The 8,040-nt window shown below is 34.7% G+C and overlaps 1 long non-coding RNA gene across 1 annotated transcript; it reads left to right on the top strand.

Moving 5' to 3' along the window:
• Positions 1 to 888: 888 nt before the first annotated feature.
• Positions 889 to 3,596, top strand: LOC128194322 (uncharacterized). The gene is made up of 5 exons (XR_008245743.1): positions 889 to 1,020; positions 1,097 to 1,225; positions 2,897 to 2,942; positions 3,166 to 3,334; positions 3,417 to 3,596. It is a non-coding gene; the product is annotated as an uncharacterized LOC128194322 (long non-coding RNA).
• Positions 3,597 to 8,040: the final 4,444 nt, after the last annotated feature.

Raw genomic sequence — 8,040 nt, 5'->3', positions numbered from 1 at the left:
TATTTTTCCATGTCTTCTATCATCCATAGAGAATTTGATGAGAGCTTCCCCCTCTAGTCACAGATCCTCCACAACCACACTGTCACAAACATTCATCTATGTTCTTCCCTTATCACTTGCATTTCCCCTGCCAAAACCTTAGATTCGAGAGCAGGAAATCTGGCACCGTAAAAGAAGCGGAAGCCGCATTGCTGGAGTACCTCAACTTATACGCCAACAAGCCTTCCTTCTTCCATCACACATGAACACTTCTTCCTTTGTTTCATAGAGTTATTTTGAAGACACTATGATAGAAGCATTATGAGTGTGTTTGATCTGAATCCAAAATATTGAAAGAAAAGTGGGGTATGAGAAGAATATAATAGAAGAGAAAAAGTGTATGAGAGGATGAGAATGAAATCTCTGAAAGATTTCATATATATTATTCACTTGAATTCAATATATCTTAAGGTGATAGCTATATATACAACCAGTATCTTCATATATTAAGACAGGGATTGTTAAAAAATTTAAAGTTATTTATACAATGATCCTATCATATATTATTATTTATTCAGCTCTTTAAATGATTTTCGAGGAGTCTTATCTTCTACTTTCTACTTGAGAACTTCTATTAATTTTCTTTAATAGAAGTTATAAACTTCTTTGTTGAGTAGACAGTTAAATAGTAAAAATTGAAAGGATTAAACAAAATATGGTGATGTCCAGAATCCTATTGGGAAGGTAGTCTTAGCAGATAATTAATTTACATTTTTTCCCTTCAGTTTTTTGTTTCTGTGTGCTTTCCCTTTGTTTGTTCCTTTTAGTAGAGAACAGATTTCTGATGTTAATATATTACAGGCTACAACCAATGTTGTTCCACAGCATTGACAACCCAATAGTGATCTTGTTATGACCAATGATATCTCGGGTGTGAACCTTGAAGAAGTAGTCCCTTGCATTGCACTCTCAAAAAATGACTTGTACGTTTTGTCTGCCTGTGGTGGGAAGGTTTCCCTATTTAACATGATGACATTCAAGGTGTGTGTACTCCGGATGTTCAACTGTGATATTCCATTAATTTGGAAAGTTTACTGATTACCTCACTTTTTTATAGGTAATGACAACATTCATGCCACCACCTCCTGCTTCTACCTTCCTAGCTTTCCATCCCCAGGATAACAACATTATTGCGATTGGGATGGAGGATTCTACCATTCACATCTATAGTGTCAGAGTGGATGAGGTGATTGCTATGTGTTTCGACTGAGTCGGTGAGGACCCTGTTAAAACATACAAACTTACTATCGAAGACGGACGGGCGGACGGCGAAGATGCATGGACCGGGCGGACACTGCTGAATCCCACGAACCGAAGCACACTACACTGGCGGGCGGCACAAAGATTGACGGTCGCTGCTCCACGCTCCAAACCGGGCGGACGTCCTCCTACTCCAGACGCTCGCTCTGTGCTCCAAGCCGGGTGGACGTCCTCCTACTCCAGACGCTCGCTCTCTGCTCCAAGCCGGGAGGCCGGGTACCTGCTAAAGGCACTCCGACGCTCAAGTCAGTAATATGACAGAGTGTTCTATAATGCATGCATGTGTTGCGTTCTAAGAAATCTGTCCTGAAATCATACCTGAGACATTTATTTATACTGATTGTAATGGGCTTTTACCTTTTGGGGGCCTGGAAACGGCCCAATAATACCTTAATCTTCATTAAGGACTTTAATGTGTCATTAGCATTTAACCGTGTAATCAACAAAGTGAGGGTCGGTTGGGTGGGCGTCCGGTTCATGAATGATGGGAAACCCGTCCCTGATTCTTGGGCGGACGTGCCACCTTGGGCGGACGCCTGCTTCTGGATTGGCTGGACGCTCGGTCCAGATTATTGGGCGGACGTGCCAACCTTTGGCGGACGTCCGCTTCCTGAATGATTGGCCGCTCGGTGGACGTTCGGTCCAGATTCTTGTGCGGACGTTCCACCTTGAGCGGACGTCCAATCTCGGGCGGACGTTCTACTTTGGGTAGGCGTCCGGTTCCGAATGGCTGGACGCTCGGTCCAGATTATTGGGCGGACGTGCCAACCTTTGGCGGACGTCCGCTTCCTGAATGATTGGCCGCTCGGTGGACGTTCGGTCCAGATTCTTGTGCGGACGTTCCACCTTGAGCGGACGTCCAATCTCGGGCGGACGTTCTACTTTGGGTAGGCGTCCGGTTCCAAATGGCTGGACGCTCGGTCCAGATTATTGGGCGGACGTGGCAACCTTGGGCGGACGTCCGCTTCCTAAATGATTGGCCGCTCGTTGGACACTTGGTCCAGATTCTGGGGCGGACGTTCCACCTTGGGCGGACGTTCCACCTTGGGCGGACATTCCACCTTGGGCGGACGTTCCACCTTGGGCGGACGTCCAATAAGTTGGGAGGACCTATCAGTACATAAGCCCCCCAAGCCCGAGCATAATTTTATTGTGCGAAGGGGTTGTCCACGCCTGGATGGGCGACCTTGGAATACCGCTGGATCCATGAAAGCTCGGACAACCGTTCTGTTTGGACGTTCGGTCCTGGTGTTTGCCACGGGTTGACGTTCGGTCCTGATTGCCATTTTAGGCGGACGTCCATCTTTGGGGGGACGTTCAGTTTCCTGATTGCCATTCTGGGCGGACGTCCCTTCTTGAATGGCTGGACGCTCGTCCTGATTGCCATTTTGGACGCTCGCCATCTTAGACGGACGTGCCATCTTCGGCGTACGTTCACTTACTGAATGGATGGGCGCTTGGCCTATGCCGGGCGGACCTGTCAGTACACTATGTTTGACTAGTTTTTTTGTTTTGATGCTTATACTATTATTTCTAATAATCTCACACCACTCTTTTCCCTTTCTGGGGTATGTTCCAGGTGAAATCAAAATTGAAGGGTCACCAGAAGCGTATCACTGGTTTCATCTGGTGTTGATGCTCAAGTAAGTCTTTTAACTGTTTTCCATTCATACAACATTCAAAGTGGCACGGAAAATCTTTCAAAGAGGATCTCTCGTGCAAGTATTTTGCAAGTATTTTTTTCTTTTGAGAGCTATAGTTTAATTACCTGTGTTTTTGTTGTATTTTGGCACTTTTATATGATCACATCTTTTAGCTTTTGGGTTTTAAGAAGTTCAATTATTTTGTACAACTTTGTGTATGGAGCATTGATACATGGGAGAAAAGAAAATCAATTCCAATGCAACTACCTGCAGGAAAGTCACCTGTTGGTGACACACGCGTATAGTTTCATTCTGATCAACTTCGTTTGTTGGTAATTCATGAGACTCAGTTGGCAATATATGATGCCTCTAAGATGGAACGCATTCGGCAGGTATGAAATTCCCTCCTATATCGGTCAAGCTGCCAGTTTCTTACAATTAAAAATTAGATGCTCATAAATTTCTTTGCTGCAGTGGGTTCCCCAAGATGTTCTGCAAATATTCAGTATGTAAGAGGATTTGAAGTTGTGGATGAGATCAAGCAAGTTGTGGACTAATCATGTGGAAAACCAGTCGTTTCATGTGCAGACATATTGGCTATTGTCGCTCGTGATTCTGTTTTTTGCGATGAGTAATTAATGGATTCATTATTACTAATTTTCACGAAAAATGCTGAATTAATTAAACGTTAATTACTATATAATTATATAAAAATTAATAGATTTATAATAGATTATAGTTTATTATTGAATAACAGTATACAGAACTGGTGGATGCACTAATTCATGTTTATGTTGTTTCAAATATATATAAATTTTAGTTTTATATTTTTGAAAATATAGCAGTTTTTTTTTCTTACTAATTTTTTTAAATTGATAAAATATTAAAAAAATGTTCTTAATTCTTACTATTACAATGAAATATTGAAATCTGGACATAAAACCGACTTCAATCTATTTTTTATTGTGCTTACACCATTTTGAATTGAATTAGTCGACATAGAAATATTATATTTATATGATGAAATGTATTTCTTTTTCCTCTTGGGATAACTTACCAAAGTCAAAAGCCTAATATATGTACTACAGAAACGTCATAGAATAATTTTATCATTTTCTAGGGATATATACCAAGTCCAAATAAGCCATTGGGTTAATCTCAACCCACCTATAAAAATATTTTGAACGTCACAGCTACAAAAATAATAGGTTTGTTATTTTTATGATTAACTTCTTATATATATTTTCCTTACATTTTAAATAATTTCATATGTTAGTGGTATCTTCATTCACAACACAAGTCAATGAAATGAAGATAGTAAAATCGTTATTGCTGTAAAGTTATCCGAGTCAATTGTCTTCACAACTTGTTACATTTCAACCATCATCGGTAATAATTGCTAAATTTATCTATATGATATTTTTTTAAATATATAACCGACTAACTATTATGTTATATTATAGGTATCAGATCAAGGAAGTGTGTCAAACGATGGATGTAACGGAAAAGAAGAACCTTAGACATCTTTGTATTTAATTTTTAGTATTGAACATTTTTTTTTTTAATTTTTTATAGCAAAACTGTGGATGGAGAGAATTCAAAATGGTTTGATAGGCATAACATTGAATTTTGTTTAGAGTGTGCCACTCTCTCAAAACAAACTTGTTCTAGAGGCTACTGAAAACCTTAGATATCTTTAGCAGAATTAAGAAATTCTGCAATTTCAACCCAATAAAAAAAAAGATTTGTATGTATTTCCGGCGGTTTTGGATAAAATCCCTGGAAATTTTTCGAACTCAGCTACTTCCGGCAGTTTCGTAGAACCCCGGTTAGTTCCGGCGGTTCTCCAGAAATCCCTGGAAAAGGGACAGTTCGCAGAACCTAGTGAGTGTCGGCGATTTCCGAGAAACCCCTGGTAATAGGGGCGGTTTTATGGAATCCCGGTTAGTTCTGGCGATTCCAAAAACTCCTGGAAATAGGGGTAGAAAACCGCCGGTAACTTTGTGACGCTATTTTTCCCAATGATTTTTGTAACCCTTGGAAACGTATTTTCCCAAGATTAAAACCCGATAATGTCAAAAATAACCCCTACTAGAATTACAAATTTTTGTAGTGAACGATGGGAGAATCACTATTGAAATTGTTTTACAATTATTATAATTATATATTTTATAATTAAAAAAAATAAAATTCCTATATCTTTATATCAGTATGAATATAGATTTTGTGTTCTATTATATTCAATAAAATATTGTTTGTTCTTCGTCTCTTAGCTAATATTATTTTGGTTAAAAAAAAGTCATAAACTGAATTAATAATCTATTAATGAATAATTAAAAATCAAATTAATTAAACAAGTAAAATTCTTACAGTTTTTTTGCGATACAACCGCCACCTCCACCTCACCTCGTTCATCGATTTATGTCTTGTTCACTTGAGTGGATTTGAGGGAGAGTAATTGAGGAGATTTGAGAGGATTTGAAAATAAATTTTTTTTTTTATTATTTGAGTGAATTTGGAGGTAAATGAGATTGGATTTGGAAGTAAATTTTTTTAATTTTTCACGTCAATCAAATCCTACACTAATTTTCACAAACTTCACTTCCAAATTCATTCTCACTTACCTCCAAATTGACTCAAATAAACAACAAAAAAATTTATTTTCAAATCCTCTCAATTACTCTCTCTCAAATCCACTCAAGTGAACGATTATACCGATATTAGTTTGATTTCTAAAATGTTCGGAGGATTTTCCAAATCGAAAATGAAAATTTCATTTTCTCTTACCTGTACTATAGGACATAAGGATTAAAAACACGTATTAATTTTTAATATGATGGTTCTACTTTTAGTATAGAAAATATAGGAAATAAGGATTAAAAATATTTTTTACTTTTAATACGATGATGCTGTTTTTAGTATAGGAAAGGACATGTTATTTCTTACCTTTTGGACATCTTAGTTTTAATACGACACGATAATGCTTTTCATATCTGAATTTCCTCATTTTCTTTCCGCATACATTATTTCACTATCTAATCTTTAATTTTTTTATTAAACATAAATAAAAGATTATTTCCGCATATATTGTTTCACTATTTAATCTTTAATTTTTTTATAAATATAATAAAAGATTATTTCTTATGAATATGATATATGTATAGAATATGATACTTAATATCGATAAATACGTTGTTATTATTATTATTATATGAATCCAAATTAAAATACTATATATATCAAAGTTATTAATATAAAAATTTATAAATTATTATTATTGTTAAAATAATATTATTTTATAAATTAGATATTTTATTAATAAATAATCAATAAAATATTTTAAAGGATTGGATCTAAGTGATGTATTCATATTATTCTTAAAGTTGAGTCTTGAAGTAATTGATAGGTTATAAAAATATTATTTGTCAAAAACATAATAGATTACTTGGACGTAATATTTCTTAACGAATACACCCCTACCACAATAATAAGATGTATTTTTATAAAAGAAATTTGTCTCGTGGCACCGTTATAGCTTCACATCGTACGCTTACCATAACAGTTGAAATAGGCTTATAACTTAGAAAGCAATTTTTAACTTCCTAGTAGTTTGGTATAAATTTAGAAAATATTAATAAATTTAATGATTATTTAACTTTAATTTTTTATCTATCTATATATATATATATATAAATTAATAATATATATAATTAATAATATAGAAAATATTTTTGTAACACCTTCATCATACTTTCTGTGACATCCCAAAATATATAACAATGTATATACGTAGAATGCATCAATTATAATAATAGAAAGCAGTTAAGATTACACAATAGATTGAATTAAGGAGTACAGTTATCCAAGTCTGGCTGGAAAACTTTTAAAACTTAAGTACAAGATCACAATTCTCCAAAACACAAATTATGATAACGTGGAGACTAGAAGTTTTTCAAAATAAAGAGCCATTAAACATAATAGCTAGTAGAAATCCTAAGCACTAGGAGCTGGGTCTTCCTCAACTTCCAAAGCTTGCTCCAAAGGTACATCATCACCTACTGCTCACATCCAAAGGATTGGATGATCATCGCGAGGGGGAAAGCAAACATATGCAACACATACAAATGCAAGGGTGAGCTAGGTCTCAGACAATCATACAATTCATTTTAAATCATTTATTTCATAAGACTCATCAATGTAAGACCCATGAAAAAAAAAATATTTATAATAGTAAATTTTAGCATTTTATTAGTAATAATAATTTTAATGGATAGAAAAATATATATTTTGAATATAAAACTATAGTAATTTTAGAAGGAGAGGTTAAAATTTTTGATAACTTATTTAGTATTTTTTTTTTTAAGAAAATCGAATAGTAAAAAATGAATAGTGAATAGTAAAAAGTGAATAGTAAATAGTAAAAAGTGAATAGTAAATAGTAAAAAGTAAATAGTAAAAATAAATTTTCAGCATTAAGATTCCTTAGCATGGAAGAAAGTAGTAGGTAGAAATTAGGATCAGATTTGGTGAGAAAATGATTGAAATATTATTTTTAAATAATATTAAAATAATAAATAATATTAAAATATTAATGAATAGTAAATTTTTTTAACTATAAATAGCCATGGGAGGGAAGGGTATTTTGCACCAAGAAAAGAGGAATCAAGTGAGAGCTTGAGAAATAGAGAAGAAAGAGCTAGGGAGAAATTTTTAGTTGCAAGAAGAGTAGAGGTTCTGAAGGGTTTCGGGGAAATAAATTCAGATCAAGAGGAATCTGGAATAGAGGTAGGGGAGCTAATCTTTCTAAGCTTTTATATTATGATTTAGTACTGTTTTATTACTATTCATGTCTTGAAATTATGTATGAATATTGTTAATGCTTACTGTATGTTTATCTATATTGATATTCGGTGTAAATATTATATGCTGTTGTTTTGAATCTGTTAATAAGAAATTTGTTAAAAACTAGTTGAGGAACACTTTGGCTAAGGAAAGACTTGGTACTTAAGTTGTCCATTGTGACGCACCTCTCTTTCCTGGAAGTCTCCTCGACAAGTTTTTAACTTAAATCTTGTGTACAGATTATGTACTGTTAAAT

Source organism: Vigna angularis, chromosome 10, assembly GCF_016808095.1.
Source record: "Vigna angularis cultivar LongXiaoDou No.4 chromosome 10, ASM1680809v1, whole genome shotgun sequence".
NCBI classification, from domain to species: Eukaryota; Viridiplantae; Streptophyta; class Magnoliopsida; order Fabales; family Fabaceae; genus Vigna; species Vigna angularis.
This window is presented reverse-complemented; position numbering and strand designations above follow the sequence as displayed.